Source organism: Heptranchias perlo, chromosome 10 (genome assembly GCF_035084215.1).
Source record: "Heptranchias perlo isolate sHepPer1 chromosome 10, sHepPer1.hap1, whole genome shotgun sequence".
NCBI classification, from domain to species: Eukaryota; Metazoa; Chordata; class Chondrichthyes; order Hexanchiformes; family Hexanchidae; genus Heptranchias; species Heptranchias perlo.
Genome location: NC_090334.1, coordinates 40,276,322 through 40,298,232, shown reverse-complemented (window position 1 = coordinate 40,298,232; position 21,911 = coordinate 40,276,322).

The following is a 21,911-nucleotide window of genomic DNA, read 5'->3' as shown; positions in this document are numbered from 1 at the left end:
GAATCCCCCACCATCAACATCCTGGGGGTCACCATTGACCAGAAACTTAACTGGACCAGCCATATAAATACCGTGGCTACGAGAGCAGGTCAGAGGCTGGGTATTCTGCGGCGAGTGACTCACCTCCTGACTCACCAAAGCCTTTCCACCATCTACAAGGCACAAGTCAGGAGTGTGATGGAATACTCTCCACTTGCCTGGATGAGTGCAGCTCCAACAACACTCAAGAAGCTCGACACCATCCAAGATAAAGCAGCCTGCTTGATTGGCACCCCATCCACCACCCTAAACATTCACTCCCTTCACCACCGGCGCACTGTGGCTGCAGTGTGCACCATCCACAGGATGCACTGCAGCAACTCGCCAAGGCTTCTTCGACAGCACCTCCCAAACCCGCGACCTCTACCACCTAGAAGGACAAGGGCAGCAGGCGCATGGGAACAACACCACCTGCACGTTCCCCTCCAAGTCACATACCATCCCGACTTGGAAATATATCGCCGTTCCTTCATTGTCGCTGGGTCAAAATCCTGGAACTCCCTTCCTAACAGCACTGTGGGAGAACCGTCACCACACAGACTGCAGCGGTTCAAGAAGGCGGCTCACCACCACCTTCTCGAGGGCAATTAGGGATGGGCAATAAATGCCGGCCTTGCCAGCGACGCCCACATCCCGTGAACGAATAAAAAAAAAATTTAAAAAAAAATTAACACTCCCATTTTGCCTTACCCCATCAATTTGGATAGCAGATACTGGTAATGGTTCTGATGTTGCCATTTACAACTCTTCTAGACCTATCTTTTGTTAATTTACCTGTCCCATTACCACACCCTTTTGCCTTGCACCATCATCCTTCTTGTCATTTAATCACTCCTGCCCTCCACCTTAACAAAGACCTTCCCTTTTGTTCTTTCCTTCTCCCCCTTTTTTCCTGGTTGTGTATATGCTTAATAAACAATTAAATCTCTAACTTCTTCCAGTTCAGATGAAAGGTCATCGACCTGAAATGTTAACTCTGTTTCTCTCTCCACAGATGCTGCCTGACCTGCTGAGTGTTTCCAGCATTTTCTGTTTTTATTTCAGATTTCCAACATCTGCAATATTTTGCTTTTGTTTTGGTATTTCTCCCTCTGTATTGGCTGGAATCACCTCTCTTCTTTGTTAAGTTGTGAAGAAGTCTTACACAATCTGTCAGTTCTAATGTCACCATCAACATCAGAGACTCAACAGCCTGACAGTAAACTAATCCAGATTACTCCAAGTAGTGAAAGCATTTCAAGAACTCCCATTTACTACCATCTCCTGCATAAATCCAAAAAATGACACATACATTCCAGGAATTATCAATGTCTGTCTTGGCTCAGAGGTAGCACTTTTGCCTCTGAGTCAGAAGGTTGTGGGTTCAAGCCTTACTCCAGAGACTTGAGCACAAAATCCATGCTTACACTTCAATGTAGTACTGAGGGAGTACTGCACTGTTGGAGGTTCTGTCTTTCAGATGATATGTTAAACTGAGACTCTGTCTTCCCTCTCAGGTGGATGTAAAAGATCCTGTGACATTATTCGAAGAAGAACATGGGAGTTCTCTTGGTGTTGTGGCCATTATTTACCCCTCAACTAAAACAGATTATCTGATCAGCATCTCATTGCTGTTTGTGGGGCCTGGCTGTGTGCAATTTGGTTGCGGTGTTTTGTTATGTTACAACAGTGGCTACACTTCAAAAGTACTTCATTGGCTGTAAAGTGCTTTGGGACTTCCTGAGGTCATGACAGGTGCAATATAAATGCAAGTTCTTTCTTTATTTCTTTTGATCTGTGGAACTTTGTAGAGTGCTTTAATTTGACATTGTTCAGTTTGCACAAAGTCCCTCTGAGCCTTAATTTGTCCATACCAAGGCAATAGATGGTATCCAGGACTTGTTAAACAAATCAATGGCCTTGGTTTGTAGCCCCTGCTTGAAAGAAACATTCTTGTTTGATTATTCAGAGAAGGTTCTACATTGTTACCTATATGGTATAATGGTTGTTGTATCATTTCTTTGTGATCTACATCTTAAATTATCTGAAGACAACACTTTGGAATTCCCAGTCTTGTTTTATACTAGTAAGCTGGAATTTTTTATACTATCTTGCAAAGATTCTAGCAAATACTCAAGCATATTAGATTTTAGTTCTCTCTCCTGTCTCTGCAATGAACAAGGCAACCCATTGAATCTAGTACGTAGTGTTGTCACTAGCTCACAACCTGTTCCACACATATTTATTAGAATGCTTTGCCCTTCTAAATGGTGAGAACATTTGACAACAAGTGCTAGTGTGTGCAAAAAAAAAGATATTTTGTTTGTGAAAGGTCAGAGAAGGGTTTAATCGATCAGCAGTATGGTTTTATTTGAAAGGGAAAGTTTGCAGTTGCATCCAATGTGATTCCTCAAGATTTCTGCAGCATTTTTTACTTGCAGCCGACAAATAACAAGTGCATTTTCAAAGGAGCACAATTTCCCCAGTACAACTCTAAAGAATGCCAACTGAATATTCATTAATGGTTGAAGTTTGCGATCCAAACTCAGTGTTCAGTTTGCGCTTCTTTCACCTGCAAATGGAGGCAACCTACTCCCTAGATGCGTAATCAATACAGTCTTGTGTTGTTAAATCAATGGTTACCTTTTCTAAGTTAGGCAATTTTAATGTAGATATTCTGTCATACGTCACACATCACAGCAGCTTAAAATGTGAGTCACTATCAACCAGAAAGGTGAATTGGATTTCCTATAATTATATTACAACACACAATCAATCTTGGTCAGACTGGCCTAATTCACTGTGGGGAGAGGGGCCTTTATATTTCCAACAAAAATTAATAGCTCATCATTTCCCATTTCTCATTTCTCATTCTTGATGGTTTTATTGGTAGGGGGAAATCCCTGTAATAGTATTACCATTTTATCCAGTGGTGATTTTCTATTTTAAGAGTAGAATTTTCTATGTAAGATACCCTGTTATTTTCAAAGGTTCTGGTTTAATTTAACTGTAGACAACAAACGTCATTAGATGGATTATGTGTGTCTGACTCTTTGTTATTCAGATATCAGGGTAGCATTCCAAATAATATGAATACATTCTTGCAGTTTCTCTTTCACTCTCCATCAGGTAGATTTCATGGGAAATTATTTATTTTCCTTCACTCTCAGCTCATGTATGCTAATCTTTTTTGTTCATAGGAGAATATTAAAGACTTGGGACTTGTTTCACATGAAGACTGAGCCTTGTGGGTAAATTGGCTGTTGGAATTTTGTCCCAAAACCTCTACATCTCTCCACGTCACTCTCTTCCTATAAAACTCCTCCTCCTCCCTTCTCCTTCCTCCCTTCCCCCTTCCTCTTCTCCTTCTCCTTCCTCCCTTCCCCCTTCCCCTTCTCCTTCCTCCCTTTCCCCTCTCCTACCTCCCATCCTCCCTTTCCCATCCTCCCTTTCCCATCCTCCCTTTCCCATCCTCCCTTTCCCCACCTCCCATCCCCCTTTCCCCTCCCCTTCCATTCTCCTTCCTTCCTTCCCCTTTCCCCTTCTCCTTCCTCCCTTCCTCCTTCATCTTCCCCTCCCCTTCTCCTTCCTCCTGTCCCCCTTTCCCCTCCCCTCCCCTTCCCTTTTCCTTCCTCCCATCCCCCTTCCCCTCTCCTTCCTCCATTCCCCCTTCTCCTTCCCTCCTTTCTCCCTTTCCCCCTCCCCTTTCCTTATCATTCCTCCCATCCCCCCTTTTCCCTCTCCTTCCCTCCTTCCTCCATTCCCCCTTTCTCTTCCCCTTCCATCCCCCCTTTTCCCTCCCCTTCCCTTCTCCTTCCCTCCTTTCTCCCTTTCCCCCTCCCCTTTCCTTATCCTTCCTCCCGTCCCCCCTTTTCCCTCCCCTTCCCTTCTCCTTCCCTCCTTTCTCCCTTTCCCCCTCCCCTTTCCTTATCCTTCCTCCCGTCCCCCCTTTTCCCTCTCCTTCCCTCCTTCCTCCCATCCCCCCTTTTCCCTCCCCTTCCCTTCTCCTTCCTCCCTTGCCCTCCCTTTCCCTTCACCCTTCCCCCCTTCTCTCCTTCTCTTTCCCTTCCCCTTCCCTCTCTCTGCTTTTCCTCCTCTCTTCTCCCCTTTCCCCCTATTCCCCCTCTCCCTTCCTTCACCCCTCCCCTTCCTTCTCCCCTCCCCTTCCTTTCTGCCCCCTCACCAAGTAATTCATGCCCTATCAAATCATCAACAGGATAAATTGTTCTCAGCAGCCATTTTGACTAGGTGGTCATTCAATTCTACAAAATCATAGGATTATTAACCAATTTATCCACAAGGCTCAGTCTTCATGTGAAACAAGTCCCAAGTCTTTAATATTCTCCTATGAACAAAAAAGATTAGCATACATGAGCTGAGAGTGAAGGAAAATAAATAATTTCCCATGAAATCTACCTGATGGAGAGTGAAGGAGAAACTGCAAGAATGTATTCATATTATTTGGAATGCTACCCTGATATCTGAATAACAAAGAGTCAGACACACATAATCCATCAAATGTTGCAGAGAGTCCATGGGCTCGATTTTACCACCCGCTATCGGGTGCATTCTCGGCGGGGGGGCCCCGAAAATCGGGAAATCCAGGAGCGGGACCGGATCCCGCCTCGATCCCGCCCACTTCCGGGTTCCCCGCTGACGCGCCGGCGTGCGCGCGCAGCCCCCGCTGGTGGGAATCCTGCAGGCAATTAAAGCCAGTGGGATGCCACTTGACAATATTTAGTTTGGTATTTCAGGTCATTAACTGACCTGATTAAGGGACTATGTGGGATTTTGGAACAAAGTGGGACTGTTTCCCACACTGGGGGAAACACTCCCAGTTCGAATGGACGTGTTGCAGCTGTCAGCCTGTGGCAGCTGCAAAGGTCCATTTGACAGGTGGGGGGGGGGGGAGACCCTCACCCATTGCAGGAGGCCACTCTGTCACTTGGGACAAAGTTTGGCCTCCACCACCCTCCTCCTGACGGTCAAAGTCACCAACCTGCACACTTACCCCGGGGTCCGGAGACATGTACCGACCTTGCGGACCCCCTCAGATGTACATCTTGCGGATGGGAGCCGCCGTAGCTGCAGTCATGACCTTCTTGGAGGGCGAACAGCATCACCAGCCTCGCCATCCACGCCGTCCACCTCTGACACGTGGAGCTCCACAACAGAGTGCTGTGACACATCCACCTCTACAGCAGGAGGGAGGGCTACCGCAGAGAGAGATGCGTCGCAGAGGGCACTGCCCTCGCCACAGGTTCCACAGACCGAGGCTCAGCCTCCTGGACCTCTCTGAGCAGCAGTGCACACGGAGGCTCAGAGTCACTCGACATGTAGCTGTGGACATCTGCAGCCTCTTTCATGCCGAGCTGCTCCTGGCTGGCCCGTGCACCATCTTCCTACCTGTCGCTGTCAAAGTCACCACTGCCCTCCCGAACTTCTCCTCCGCAGCCTTCCAGGGTGCAACCGGGGACATCGCCGATGTGTCTCAGTCGTCTGCGCAGAAGAGCCCTGCAAATACACCTACACCCACTCTGCAGTGACACAATGGGTGGCATCAGTGGTGGGTCCTCATAGTGATACCCAGAAGCGGGCATTATTGCACAAACCGGACAGGATTCGCGAAGACATGGCAGTAGTGGTGCCAATATAATGTGTGATGTGAGTTGTTCTGAAATTCAATATAAGTAACACCCATGACAAACCCTCAAACACCCTTGTGCATCCCCTTCATGCTCACGACACGTTTGCCTTACGCTGCCTGCTGCACATATGTGATGCATGCCCTGTGGCTGCAGCACAGGTAGTGGCAGGTTGAGTGAGGCTGGCCGTGAGGGAGATGCACGAGAGGGTGAGTATGAGAGAGAGCCATGAGATTGTATGAGGATTGGGTTGCGTGGTAGTGGCAGGGTGAGTACTGGCGAGGTGAGTAGGTGCAGGTAAGATGAGGATGGGGTTTGAGTGGATGTGAGGGGTGATGTGACAGAGTAGTGTTGGCAGTGCCGAAGGAGATGTGGGGTGGGGGCAGTGATGTGGCAGACGGAGTGTAGGGCAAGGACTACGTGTACTCACTGTGGCTGACCTACTGAGGTCATTGGACCGCCTCCTGCACTGTGTGCAGGTGGGCGATATGTTGGTGGCGCAGGTGACCCCCTCTGCCACCTCGAGCCAGGCCTTCCTGGTGGCGGAGGCGGGCCGCTTCCTCCCGCCCGCCGGGTGGAAGATCTCTGTCCTCCCCCTCCTCCTCACCCCATGTATTGATACCTGGGGTGAGGCATCATTAAACTGGGAGCAGCCTTCCCCCTGGGCTGCTCCATGCAGTCATCTTTGCTATTGGTTGCAGCATCTGTCAGTGGAGGACTGCCCCTTTAAATAGAGCGCCTCCAGCTGACAGATCTTACTGTGCATGTGCAGCCCGCCTGACGCGCAGATCAGCAGCGGGGAACCCGGAGGAGCAGGTAAGTGGCTTCAATTAGTGGTTTGCCTGCTACGATCGCGCGGGAAACCCACTAATTTCACCGGGCGCGTTACCCACGCGCCCGCTAGCCCATCCGCCGAGAACCCGCAGGCCTGCTAAAATCGGGCCCCATATTTCAGACTTAAAATAAACATTCTTAATATGAATAATGAGAAAGGAATATTTTATCTCCTGTCAATAAATTTAAAATGTTCTGTAGTGATTTACTGATAATAGAATCATTGGGGTAAAAAAAAATTGGATAGGGCCTATTATTGGGTGGGGGTAGCGCAATCCGCTATTACCCCGTGCCCAACGGTCCCTGCGCAGATAGGATGAGACTTTCATGAGGCGTGAGGGCTTATCTTCCAGCAGCATTCTGAATCAGCGTTGACACGAGGATTCAATGCATTTTGCACTTTCCACCGGCAGAGAGAGTACACCAATCTCTTAAAGGCAGGCTGTCTCTTAAAGATCTCTTAAAGGTAGCTGGTACCTGTTATTTGTTGAAAATAACAGTCTGCTGTCTGCACGGAATCTGAACGGAGATCAGACGTCGCACATGCAAAACACAGATGCAGCTCCCATCCCTATGTTTACAAAGTGATGAGTTATGTGGAAACATTGAATAAAGGTTGCGCACTTGCGGGCAGGAAAGTGGACATGAGTTTAGATTTGAGGATAGGGTCAGATCAGCCATGATCTTATTAAATGGCGGAGCAGGCTCGAAGGGCCGATTGGCTCCTGCTCCTATTTCTTATGTTCTTATGTTCTTATGTACTACTAAATCCCACATCCTCCAATCTGCAGGCCAGACCTCACCAATCTGCTGATCTGAGTTGGTACCAGGCCTGCGAGAGTGCATGCACCAAGGTTCTCTGCTGATGCACTTCAGGCCTTGGTGCAAGAGGTGGACAGAAGGGGGGGCATCCTATATCCACGGGGCGGTGGGGGGGGGGGAGGGCAAGAGGCCCTCCAAACATATACGTAAAAGGTAGTGGGAGGCAGCGGGGGACGAAGTTAATGCCGGGTGCACAGCATCAATGTTTTGTTCAATGCTTTGACATGATTGGTCAAGGTGAGTGAGGTCAACTGTCAAGTGGCGTCTCCTACCAACTGCACCAGGCACTACACCCCCATCCCCCACATACCAATAAACTCTTTCCATCAGTACTCAACTCTTTCAATCGGGTGCTTTCTCTCACCCTTACACATTACCACCGTTGCAAGCCGCCCACCCACAACTCACAGGCCACACACATTGGCAGCTATTCAACCATAACAGGCATATCACCCAGACACACATCCTGCTTTCTTGCAGGAGAAGGTGGCGTATATCATCAAGTGGCAGAGGCATTTAGACCTCAAGCCTGTTTCTCCTTTCAATGAGATCATGGTGGACCTGTGACCTAACTCCATATACCCGCCTTAGCCCCATATCCCTTAATACCCTTGGTTCACAGAAATCTATCAATTTCAGATTTAGAATTCACAATTGAGTTAGCATCAACTGCCGTTTGCAGAAGAGTGTTCCAAACTTCTCTCACCCTTTGCGAGTAGAACCATTTCCTAACTTCATTCTTGCACGCCCTGGCTCTAAATGTAAGGCTATGTCCCCTCGTCCTCCTTTTCAAATATAGGAGACCTCCAAAAACAGTTACAAATGTCTCGGCAGCCAGAAGCAATAATTCAGCCACTAACCTGTAAATCCTGCACGGTCCCTTTAAATTGAGCTGTTGGGGGTTCTGCAGGCACTCTAAGACATGTTCAGGTGGTCGGGGTTAAGACTGCTGTGTTGAACGTTAAGTCCCAAAATGGTGTCTATCACTTTAAATCAACGTGGCACACTGATTGTATCCATTTTCTCCTTACTTTACATGCTTCCGGCGTTCGGTATTTGTGCATGTGCTAACTCCTATACCAAGATGGCATCCAGCGCATGTCATGCACGCGCAGCTAAGACGCCATCTTGGATGTCAGTGAGGCTGTGTAGCGCCGAAACAACGGGCGCTACACGGCCCAATTTAGCACGCAGTTTCACTTACTGAGTCCAGGTAGAGGGCAAAAAAACTCTTCAAGGTTACTGTCAGATTTAATAGCTATCCTACAGTATTTCGCTGCTTCTGTGATACAATCCTCACAGCTCTGAATTACATTTTTAACGTAGTAAGCAAATAAATAATTAACAAGGTTCTTGGAACAGTTAGGTGACACAAAGTACTGTGCAAGCATTGAGATTTTTTTCCCATGGTATAATTTTCATCCACAGAGAAATCTAATACCATAAACTGCACCAGAATATATGTAATTAGTGTGTCAAAATGGCAGGCAGATTTTTCATAAAGAATAGATCATTAGTATAGGAAATTTAGTGCACTGAAATGAAAAAAACAACATGGATAGTAATTCCATTCTGCAGGCCAGTGAAAAGGCCGACAGTTTTAACTACAGCTTGCAATTCAAGAATGCTCTTATGATCCTGTGTGTGCCAAACTCAGCCCGAGTAACACACCAGGACTTTTTTTTTCTTTGACCTATTGGGATAAAAATGTAACTTTCTCACTTTGTATTCCAGTTATCGGCCCTACCTTATGTTAACTCCCATCTTGTGTTAACTCCATTCCCAGCTCTCCTCTGAATTCTGCACAACTGGCGTCATCATTATTCTTTGATCATCTAACATGGTTATTTTTCTGTCACTTTCCCTTCTTGGTGCCCTCCGCCCCCACCATCCACATGGGAAACGGGCCTTGCCTCTGGAAGGTGACCCACCCTGTGAGCTGTCTGAGATCTGATGTGACAGGTAACACCTGAAACCATCATTTGCTCAAATGAGTATGTGGGCCATGTATGACTGCAGTGAATCAAACCAGCACCCGCATAAAACCCAAGCAAATGAGGCATATACAGGTAAATCAGGCCTAATGTGCCAGTTACAGCTAGGCACCGTCAAGGAGAAAGAATGATTTTTTGAAATGTTACTGCTCGGGTGTTGAATGTTCCCTTTTATATTAGTTTCACAACAATGATACTGCACTTGGGACAAGCACATTGGAACAAAGTAGTATTAAACTGAATAGAGTATCTAATTTGTACTCACCCTTACTCACCCTACAAGACAAAACTCAAAATAATCAAATATTGTACAACATTATTGAAGTGGTAAAGCATGCTCAATACTGAAAATACTGATTGGTGTCAAAGCTCACCACAATAAGATTGAGCCATTGATAGTCTCATCATATATGGAGTTAAATAACTTTAATAACTGAGTGTGCTCCCCTATCGAAAAACAATGGTGAGAAAACAGGAAACATTCATCTTCTGTCAGGTAGAATGAATATGATTTCCAATGGGAGAAAATTTACTGGCATGATCTGCAACCTCAGCATCCTATTTGATGCCAAGCTGAACTTCCATCACCAAGGCCTCCTACTTGCACCTCCGTAACATCGCCCGTCTTCGCCCCTGCCTCAGCTCATCTGCTGCTGAAACCCTCATCCATGCCTTTGTTACCTCCAGACTCGACTTTTCCAATGCTCTCCTGGCCGGCCTCACACCTTCTACCCTCTGTAAACTTGAGATCGCCCAAAGCTCTATTGCCCGTATCCTAACTCGCACCAAGTCTTGTTAACCCATCACCCTTGTGCTTTTTTTTAATTCATTCATGGGATGTGGGCATCGCTGGCAAGGCCAGCATTTGTTGCCCATCCCTAATTGGCGTTGAGAAGGTGGTGGTGAGCCGCCTTTTTGAACCGCTTCAGAGGGCAATTAGGAATCAATCACATTGCTGTGGATCTGGAGTCACATATAGGCCAGATCGGGTAAGGACGGCAGATTTCCTTCCCTGAAGGACATTAGTGAACCAGGTGGGTTTTTGTGACAATCCGGTAGTTTCATGGTCACCATTATTGATACTAGCTTTCATGGTCATCGTTATTGATATTGGCTCATTGACCTACATTGGCTCCCAATCTGGCAATGCCTTGATTTTAAAATTCTCATCCTTGTGTTCAAATCCCACCATGGCCTCTCCCCTCCTTATTTCTGTAACCCTCTCCAGCCCTACAACCCTCCAAGGTCTCTGCGCGCCTCTAATTCTGGTCTCTTGTGCATCCCTGATTTTAATCGCTCCACCATTGGTGGCCGTGTCTTCAGCTGTCTAGGTCCTAAGCTCCGGAATTCCCCCCCCTAAACCTCTCTCTACCTTTCTCTTCCTTTAAGATGCTCCTTTCAACCTACCTTTTTGACCAAGCTTTTGATCACCTGTCCTAATATCTCTTTATGTGGCATGGTGTCCAATTTTGTTTGGTAACGCTCCTGTGAAGCACCTTGGGATGTTTTTATTATGTTAAAGGCGCTATATAAATGCAAGTAGTTGTTGTTGATCCTCCTCTGCTGCTACTTCACCTATTGGACAAAATAGTGATGCTTGGATTGTGTTACTTTGATGCAGCTGCAGTAACAGAAACTTTGTACTAGACAGAAGAAATAAAATGTCTTAATATCACTGTGCTTTAAAGTGTTTTAGGGACTTCAGTAGGTGGCAGAAGGACAGTGCTATTCTTATCGCTCAACCCATGGATTTCCCTCAAATATTGCAAGAATAGATTATTATACCTTTATTGCTCACACTTGCTCTCTTTCACACGCATAGTCTCCTGATTAATAGCACAATTTAATTAAAATTATTCTGCCTAAGCATTCAATGCATTCTGATGGAGACTCAAAGCTTGACAGAAATTGGGCCTCCGACCTTATTTTAATAATAGTGGTGAGTTGTGCGTGCCTGTCGTGCCTCCAGAGGCAGCACCACTTTGCCGGGATCTAATTTGGGTCGGCTGTCTTGCTGGAATACCTCTGCCCCTTTTAGCACCGCATTATGGTAAGTATAAAAATCTTATCTGACGGTTTATCTGGCGATCTCCTGCAGCCCCTTTAAGGATCACTTGTTATTCCGCTGCAGATCCAAAAAAACTAGTCAGAGCTTGCGCAGTCTTAGGGAATTTAACAAACAGGTCCTGTAACAGGCATAGGACGCTTTTTTCAATATTGAAATGAGGTCTGTGCTTATTTCAGGTGGCCACCAGGGCCGCCTAAAAAAAAGGGCCTGACCTGATGAATTTAGAAGTAGCCCAATCATTCACGCAGATCGGGCCCGGGTCACCTTACTGTTAAATTCGTCACAGTTGTGCCCATTTTATGATTGTTTTACAATGTTGAATTTCTCCCCCGTTACACCCGGTGTATTAACAGGTGGAGACCAGACAAACGTTCAACTCCAATAAATGTTCCTGATCATTATCTAACCAAACTTTTATTAGCTGAAATCCTGCAAGTTTGATAAAATACTTTCAAAATCAAATTGACTTTGAACCAACACCCGAACAGTAGCTAACCAAAGCTATCTTCTCTCTGGAAGTGCAAAGTTATAAGTGGCTCATTGGGCCTGGCTCATTTCCATGGTTTTTACATAGGTAACCTTGCTTCGGTTACATAGATATGATTTGATTTGAGTAAAATTGTATCAATACCTTGAATATTATCATACAGCTGGGATTAGTAAATTGGAATTTTGTGCAGGGGTGACTGTTGGTAGTCTTAAAATGTTGCCTGCATATTAATGAATCACAAATTATTATTTTCTCATTGAGAGAGTCACAATTTAGTGACGGGAATCTAAATTCCCAACTTATGTAAGAGACATGTCTAGAAATAAAATCATCAAAACTTCACTTGTTTTAGTAGAGGCAATAACAGAATAGATTGGGGGTAATTTTAACCTAACCCGCCAGCAGGAAACTGACGGGATCAGATCGGCCGCCAGTTTTACACCCGTTTGATTTTACTCTCCATTATACCTAGTCTGTGGAAGGAAAGGGTTTAATGGGGACAATAGCTGATCTCAGTTCTTATTTTCTTATGTTATTAAATAATTCATTCGGCCCAAATATCAAATGTCTTGCGAGATATTTACTAGGTTTATTTAAACAAGCCAGTACAATGATCTATTGGATAATTTGACAATGTCTCTGAGTCAATTGGTTCTGCAGGAAACACTTTCTTTTTTAAGTTTGATAAAAAGTAGAAAAGACTAGATTATAGAAATATGTTACTGAAGCAGACATAGTAGGAGTTGCACCGTAAATTTGCTAGAGTGGCCAACTTGCATTAAAGGGGCATTACTGGCGGGTGGTAAGTATTTTACACTTTGACCAAACATTTCAGAGTGACCGGCTGGCTGATGCGGAAACTCTAGACACCTGAAAAATATCGCTCAATGACAATGACAAGCTCCTTTTAAGATTGTTTAATTAAAAATAAGCAAAATTTGCAGGCTTACCATCCACTGGATGATTGGTGAAACACAGGACTATTTTGTGAAATGATTCTGTCATCATCTTGTCATTCCAACTACCTCTCATAGTCATTTGTAGTGACCACATTGTCTATAGTCTTATTCTGAAAATTGTTTGTAACTTTTTTTTGAAAAAATACAAAGAAATGTTATTGAGGTTAAATGGTTTCATTACTGAAAACACAGAAATATTACCTACAGAGACCACTTTTGATTTATGCTGTATATGATAAAATTGTGGTTGCTATATAAGGTCTCTTCACTGTCACGCTAAAGGAATCAAATGACCCCTTTACATCAGTACAGTTTTATTTCTGTACGTGAAGTGACATTAATGGAATACGTATGCACAGACTTGTGTTTGCTGTCCAAAGCAATCAAGCAAACCCGTTGTTACTCACTTAATAAGGTGCCAGGGATGACTCTTTTCATTAGTCTTGCATCAACCAGTACTGCAGCAATTAGCACGCATCATTGTGTTGTATAACAAGCACCTCCTGCTTTTTTTTAAGCTTTGGTTATGTTAATTACCACTCCCTTGTACAACTGAACCACTCAGCCTAAATTTAAATTCTGAATCAAATTGCAGAAGTATTCAGTTTACATGATGATGGATGAGTGACCAAGAGCAGACAGGTTCAATTACGAACATACAAAATCGACGGGCAGGAAAAAGACCGGCAGGTCCATCGAGCCTTCCCCACAGAACTGCGACGCCTGGAGCATCAAGATTAGGCATCCATACCTACCTGGCCACATAGCACCTACTCATCATCAGTCATGAAAAAAAAACTCGAGGCCAATCAGGGAAAATTAAAATCTGAATAAATTCCTCTCTGTTGCCCTCAGATGATCAAAACTAGTCCAGGAGACCACACAGACCATGCCTATAGCACCTAGTATTTTACCTACCTTTTATAAGACATGATCCTCTTCCCAATCAGGAACTGGTCCAGGAACTGCTCTCGTGAAAGCACGTAGAGTCTGCACTCATCACGTGAGCTGGTAACTTGTTTCATAGGTCTACTATCCTCTGGAAAAAGAACTGTCTAACATCTAACCGAGCCCTACCCCAGCATAGCATATATGTGTGACCCCTGGCCTTCCCTAACCTATCTAGTTGAAATAGCTTCTCAAGAGGAACACAATCAAGCCCTTTAACAATTTTGTATTCCTCTATCAAATCCCCTCGAAGTCTACTCGTTGCTAAAGGGAATAGACCCTGCTTTTTAAGCCTTTCTTACTAACTAAGGTCTTTTAAGCTGGGGATCATCCTTGTGGCCCTCCTATGGATTTTTTCCAAAGATTTTCTATCTCCCACCCTGTGAGGGGACCAAAACTGGATGCAGTTTTCCAAATGCAGTGTAAGCAGGGTCTTGTACAAGAACAAGATGGTGTGCTTGTTTGTGTAATCTCTCCTCATAATTTAACCCTTGGAATCTGGGTACCATCCCAGTAAATCTACGCTGCACTCCCTCCAAGGCCAATATATGCTTCATAAGGTGCAGTGCCCAGAACTGAACACAGTACTCCATGTGCGGTCTAACCAGGGCTTTGTATAACTGTAGCATAACTTCTGCCCCCTTGTATTCTAGTCCTCTAGATATAAAGGCCAGCATTCCATTAGCCTTTTTGATTATTTTCTGTACCTGTCCATGACATTTTAATGACATTTCGATCCACTTGCAGAAGTTCCTTCTCCTGCGTAGTCCTGACACATGCACAAATGTTAGTGTCATCTGCGAACTTGCGGACTATTCCTCCAACACTACATCTAAGTAATTTAGATAATAGTAAAAAGCAACAGCTCCAAAACCGACCCTTGCAGGACACCACTAGTGATGGGCCTCCAAACAGGTCCATAGCCATTAAGCACAACTTTCTGTTTACGGGAATGTAACCAATTCCTAATCCATTGTAACAGCTCCCCACCGATACCACAAGATTCTATCTTGTAGAGTAATCTATTTTGGAATACTTTATCAAAGGGGTTTTTGGAAGTCCAAGTAGACAACATCTACCGTAATGTCCATTAACCTTGCTACTTGCTCAGAAAATTCTAGTCGATTGGTTAGACATGACCTCTTTTTCCAGAGGCCGTGTTGAGTGACTCTGATGATACCTTTCCTATCCAGGTGATCATAGAGCATCTTTTATGATCCCTTCAAGCATCATACCTATGATTGAGGTCAGACTGATGGTCTTGTAGTTCCCTGGATCTGATTGGTCACCCTTTTCAGAAAATTGGCACTACATGTGCAACTTTCCAATTCAAGGGAACAATCCCAGACTCCAGCGAGCTGTTAAAGATAAGGGCAAAGGGCTTGCAAATTACAGGTTCCAGCTCCTTAATCGCCCTTGGTGGATGTAATCCAGACCTGCAGCCCAATCTACTTTAAGGCTTTTTATTCTATCTAAGATATCTTCCTTTTTTATTGTAATGTTTGAATTTTCCTGTTTACAGTGCAACCCACATCTGGTAGTTGGGCATCATCCACAAGAGTATAGACTGATGCAAAGTAATCATTGAACACCTCTGCCACACCCTGAGATTCCACTTTAATCTGTCCTAAAGTGTCTCTCAGTGGTCCTAAGCAGCCTTTAATAGTCCCCTGACAATTAACGTAGCTAAAAAGCCTTTGCCATTATTCCCACAATTATCAACAATCGTTTCTTTTCCATTAATCGTGCCAAAATATTATTAATGAGGCCCAGTTTCGGGCTAGCTTTGGGCCTCCCAGTTGGGGCATGTATTCCTTGCACAGCACCCATTTCAGGTTGAAAACTGGCCATTTCCACCAATTCAACTCTTCAGGATTTTCCTTAAGTCTCCAGGGATTAAAGATTAATCTCCTGGACAATGTTGCAATCAACCCGGGAGGACATCGAAGGGGTATTAAAAAAGAAATGTGTTTTTTTCATTTCCTTTGAACACTTTCATTTATTAGTTATGAAAATATTGGAGATGGGGAAAAAAGACTGTTTGCCTGACAGTCAAGAATTGTTCAATCGGGTAATGAAGAGTCTATTTGTTTTCCAGTGGCGTGGGAAGACAGTGCGCCGCGAGGATAGACATGTCGGGCGACCAATGACGGGAGCGTGGGGTTGGAGCGGTTGGAGGTGGGAGGTCATGTGGTGAAATCTCCAGGAATACATCCAACCAGAGTTGATAATCTTAGCTCCATTGTGTGGAATATAATTGCATTTGTCTCTCAACAAGGAGCTAAAAATGTTTATAACTTGAATTATTAACGGTGATGTTAATGTGTATATTGACAAGTTGTTAACATTAGCTGTTGAAAAGCAGCATCAAATGTCAAGAAACATGACAATAAGGAAAATGACTTGGACCTGTATTGATTAATCACTCACTGATCTATTACCATAATGTCTGCTTGAGCTCAATGGCAGATTGTAAATGAGATGTCTTGAAAAGGATTAGTTGAACTTCATTTTTAAACAGCAAATTGAAAAAGAGTTTTAGCTTAGGGCAGCAAATGGGGCTGTAGAATTGGACTCAGTATCCTCGGGCTAGGTAAGAGGCAGACAACTTCCTACTCTTCCAATTCATTGTTACCCAACTTTAACTCCTTTGACTAATGCATCAGCCAACTTTCACAACATCATGATTCAGATGCGTTAACCCTGTACTTCCAATTCTCAAATGATTGAGCCATTCAATCCACCCCCACTGCTGAGGCATGGGCCCTCATATTTACTTGAGGTCGTGAAGAGAGCTGAAGGGGGGAGGGCTGGGGGAGAATTTCTGGACAGGAACCCCAGAATTATGGGATTTCTGGACGTCCTGACAATTTTGACGTCAGGAAGTCCTAAATTTTTTCAGCAGGTTTCCCGCCTTACAGGCAGCCAGAATGATAGGCTGGCTGCCTGTTTGGATGGGAAAGCAGCCAGGGAGCGGATGCCAAGTCAGTGGGATATTGGGTGGGGCGGGGCCAGATATTGGGGGGCGGCGGGGGGGGCGGCGGTGGGTCGGTCATCGGTGGGGGGCAGGGGTCGGAGATTGTGGGGGGGGTCAACTGTTCGCATGTGTGGGATCGCGGCAGGTAAGCTTGCTGGGCCTGGATGAAACACTCCTGCTCCTCCTGGCCCACAAGCAGTGCAAGAAAGGCACTTACCTGCTGATCCGGGCCTTCTCACCTCCTTTTACCTGATGTGAATTAGAAGGCCCGGGAATCCTGACCCCCAGGAGTTAAAAATAAAAAATAACAATTAAAATGGAGGCTCGCAGCCTCCTTAAAAGATTTTACTGACCGACCCGCCTCCTGAGAGCAGATTGATCGCTCGCCCCCTGACTCACCTCCATTAAAACCAGAAGTGGGTGGGTTGGAGGTGGGTTGGGGTCGAGTTTTACTTTTAAACAATTTTTACCTTCCCACCCACCCCACCTGTCTTTGGGGTTAAAATTACCCCCCTGGTTATTGGAACATAGCCCCTCCTTCTGAGACCACTGTAAACCCCCTCCCTCCCTCACTGAGGCATAATTGTACATTCCTTTGACCCCATCCCCCCCATTCCCTGTTCAAAAACAATTCTGTGGTCACTGGAACCTCTACCCTCCTGCTGAAATTCAATTCTCCCCTCATCTTCCCCTCCGACTGAAAAACAAACCTGGTCCCACTTCATATATACATCCCTCTTGCATCCACTGTGAAACCTTTCTTCTCTGACCTGGACTTGCCCCTTCCACTCCACTCCCGATCCCCCTCCTACTCCCCCTGTTCTCTTCCGCTCCACTTCCCCTTTCTTCTCACACCTGCCCTTCCTTCTCTCTCTCACACCAACTCCATCCTCTCCTCATCTCACTCCTTGTCCTCTTCCCCTCTCACTCCTAACTTCATCCCCATTTTCTGTGCACCTCCTCTTCTCTGCTCATATCCCTTTCCCTTCCTCTCCACCTCGTCTTCCTTCCCCTCCTTGAACCTCCTCACCTCCTCTCCCCTTCCTCTCTCCCTTTTGCTGTCCTCCCAATTATCTCCCCTCTCATTGCCTTTCACCCTCCCCACATTTCTCCTTCTCCCTGTCCAACCTCCTCTCTTCCCTCCTCTCCCCTTCTTTTATCTTGCTCCTCCTCTCTCTGCCCCCTCCTCCCTCCACCCATCCCTTCCCTCCCCTTCTCTCTCTCCTCCCTCATCCATCTTATTGCTCTCCTTCTCCTACTGCCCTCTTTCCCTCCATTTTCCCCTTCCTCCCCCCTTCTTTGCTCAGTCCAATTATCCCTCTACCCTCTAACCCTTCTTGATCTAAAGATCATGTTTGGTCTTAACTCCCCGTATACAATGCCACAGGAGACCGACTAGTTTATCAAAACATTTGGGGATGTCAAAACCCAAATAATGTAGTCATGAGAAAATGAACTCACCCAGAAATGTTGGATAAAAAGTGTTGAGGGAAGATTTCCTCTGTGAACCATGTATAACAAAATTGTATCTCCTTTGATTTGTGTTTTTACATAGTCAATTTTGTTGAAAAAATATATTTTTTTGTGTTATTTTTGAACCCATTTTCTCCACAAATATATCTTTTTAGTAACTGTTTATTTTTCTTCTCTAATTTGGAGTCACCTCATTCCTGTTATGTAACGGTTCCAAACAGCACCATGTATTTCTCAGCCAGTAGCCAGCCTGTGACCTGACAACTGTGGTTAAAAAAACAGGTTTTCAATAGTAGCAACAACACTAACAGTGAGATGTAAAAGCATCTCATCAATAAAACATTGCCATATTTATATATGGATACATTCTGAAAAATAAGTGTGAGATTATTTAAAGTGATGCTTTTTGCTGTACGTACTGTACCTATATCACACTACTCATGAACTGTGCTGAATGAAAAAGTTGGTGGAAGTCTCAGCAGGATTAAAAAGCAAATGCCAGCAGCAAAACAAATAAAGGTTCTGGAAAATTCAGAAGCTGCAGTGTCAGCCTTGCATAAGGAATTTATAGCAGGTATGCAGGTGTTTGCATAATAATTTGTTGTTAAAAACGTCCAGTGGGGCATGACTGAGAGGAGACAGTTGCCACAGAAGGAGTAGGTTTATCACAGGATGATTGCTAGAAAATTCCACATTTGATAAAGAAAATACTTTTTTTTTTCAAAAAATATACTTTATTCATAAAATTTGCAGCAGTACATACAAAACAGTTGTCATATCACTTTCCAAACGTACACAATACAGATTATACAATTTGCAGGTTACGTTAAGTGCAGTACAATGAACACATTGGACATCATTGCAGTTCATGACACTCTAGGGTGTCTCATTGCATCATACGTCAACACAGATTATTGCTTACAGATTCATTTCTGGTCCATTTCAGATTCATTACAGGTACATTACAGCAATTTGAATTTTACATTCTGCCCGAGGGGGTTTTTCCCTGATTGCAGCCCCTCGGTTTACAATGGCGGGAAGGCTCTAAACGGTTGCCTTTCCCCACAGGGCCTTTGCGGCGGCCGCACCCATCCTCAGTGCATCCCTCAGCACGTAGTCCTGGACCTTGGAATGTGCCAGTCTGCAACACTCGGTCGAGGACAGCTCCTTGTGCTGGAAGACCAGCAAGTTTCGGGCAGACCAAAGGGCGTCTTTCACCGAGTTGATGGTCTTCCAGCAGCAGCCGATGTCCGTCTCAGTGTGCGTCCCCGGGAACAGCCCGTAGAGCACAGAAACCTGTGTTACGGAACTGCTCGGGACGAACCTGGACAGATACCACTGCATCACTCTCCAGACCTTCTTTGCAAAGGCACATTCCATAAGGAGATGGGTGACGGTCTCGTCTCCACCGCAGCCTCCTCTGGGACAGCGCGCGGTGGCGCTGAGAGTCCGGGAGTGCATGAAGGATCTGACGGGAAGGGCCCTTCTCACCACCAGCCAAGCTAGGTCTTGGTGCTTGTTTGAAAGCTCTGGCGATGAGGCGTTCTGCCAAATGACATTGACAGTCTGCTCGGGGAACCAACCGACAGGATCCACCATCTCCTTTTCCCGCAGGGTCTCGAGGACGTTACGTGCGGACCATTTGCTGATCGCCTTGCGGTCAAAGGTGTTTTCCTGCACAAACCTTTCCACGAAGGACAGGTGGGGCGGAACGGTCCAACTGGACGGAGCGTTCTGTGGCAGCGTGGCCAGGCCCATCCTTCTCAACACCGGGGACAGGTAGAACCTCAGCACGTAGTGACACTTTGTGTTTGCGTACTGAGGGTCTATGCACAGCTTGATGCAGCCGCACACAAAGGTGGCCATCAGGATGAGGGCCACGTTGGGCACGCCTTTCCCCCCTTTCTCTGGAGATTTGTACATCGTGACCCTGCGGACACGGTCCATTTTTGATCTCCAGACAAAGTGGAAGATGGCTCGGGTGACTGTCGCGGCGCAGGAGCGAGGTATGGGCCAGACCTGCGCCACGTACAGCAACACCGAGAGCACCTCGCACCTGATGACCAGGTTCTTGCCCACGATCGAGAGGGATCGTTGATCCCACAGTCCCAGTTTCTGCTTAACCTTGGAGATACGCTCCTCCCAGTTTTTGGTGCACGCCTCGGCCCCCCCGAACCAGATCCCCAGCACCTTCAGGTAATCCGACCTGACGGTGAAGGGGACAAAGGATCGGTCGGTCCAGTTCCCAAAGAACATGGCCTCGCTCTTGCTACGATTGAGAAAATACTTAATTTCCTAAAAAAGCACCTGCTTTCACTGGCTGGGTAGCTCTGGTTGATCATGTATGGGAGAAAGCCACTGGAAAGTTACCATAACACTTGAATGGAGATTTTCACGTTCAGAATGATTTGGAATTTTGCAGAATGAATGAACCTTTAAAGTGAACAAAAGCTCACTGGCCAACTCTATGTGTCATTCTTTTTCAATCGAGATGTAAATACACAGATATACAAAGGGAAAAAAAATGGAAATCTGAAATAAACAGGCAAATTCTAATAAAGGGACCCATTTTCCAATCAGATGCTGATAGACCTTCCTGCACTTTGTACTGTATCAGGATACTGTATATGCGGACATTATTTTGATCTATGCAGGTACGTATTTTAATAAGTATTATACAAAATAGAAAAGAACTATAGAAAATAATATGGCCAAAATATTTTCAAAACCTATGATGTTTTACTAATACAGTAATTCTGTGACATTGAAGTTATCGAGAACCATATATGAAGAAGACATGATGGCCAATTTTGATCTCTTCACTGTCCCTTTTGTGCATCCAAAAATGGGGCAATAGCAGTTGGTAAATGGAGATGGATTTAGTTCCACCCACTTAGCAGTGGGTTTTGGGGCTGCCCGACTGTCCTGAGGGGGGATAGCAGGTGCAAAGAGCCCCTGTTCGAAGCAAATGGGTGCCTCATTTTTAAATTTTTTTAAATTTCAAAATATACTTTGTTCATAAAATTTGTAAAGGTACATACAATGCAATTCAAGTCATGCCTCAAACAATACAATACAGGTCATACAATTTGCAACGGTACATACAGTACAATTTAACAGTCCCAGTACAATCAATACAGTTATGCACCATACATTGTACATACAGTTGATGGTGTACAATACAAGATGGGGTGGCCTTTCCCCATAGACCCTTTGCATAGGTCGCACCTCGTCTCAGGGCGTCCCGCAGCACATACTCCTGGACCTTGGAGTGTGCCAGTCAGCAACACTCGGTCGTGGACAGCTCCTTCAGCTGGAAGACCGGCATGTTTTGGGCGGACCAAAGGGCCTCCTTCACCGAGTTGATGGTCTTCCAGCCACAGGTGATATCTGTCTCGGTGTGCGTCCCGGGGAACAGCCCGTAGAGCACAGCGTCCTGTGTTACCGAACTATTTAGGATGAACCGGGACAGATACCAATGCATCTCTCGCCACACCCTCTGTGCAAAGGGGCAACCTATCAGGAGGTGGACGATGGTCTCCTCCGCGCCACAGCCTCAAGGGCAGCTCGCGGTGACGCTGAGATTCCGTGCGTGTTGGAAGGACCACACTGGGAGGGCCTTTCTCACCACCATCTATGCTACATCCTGGTACCTATTGGTCAGTTCTGGCGACGGGACATTC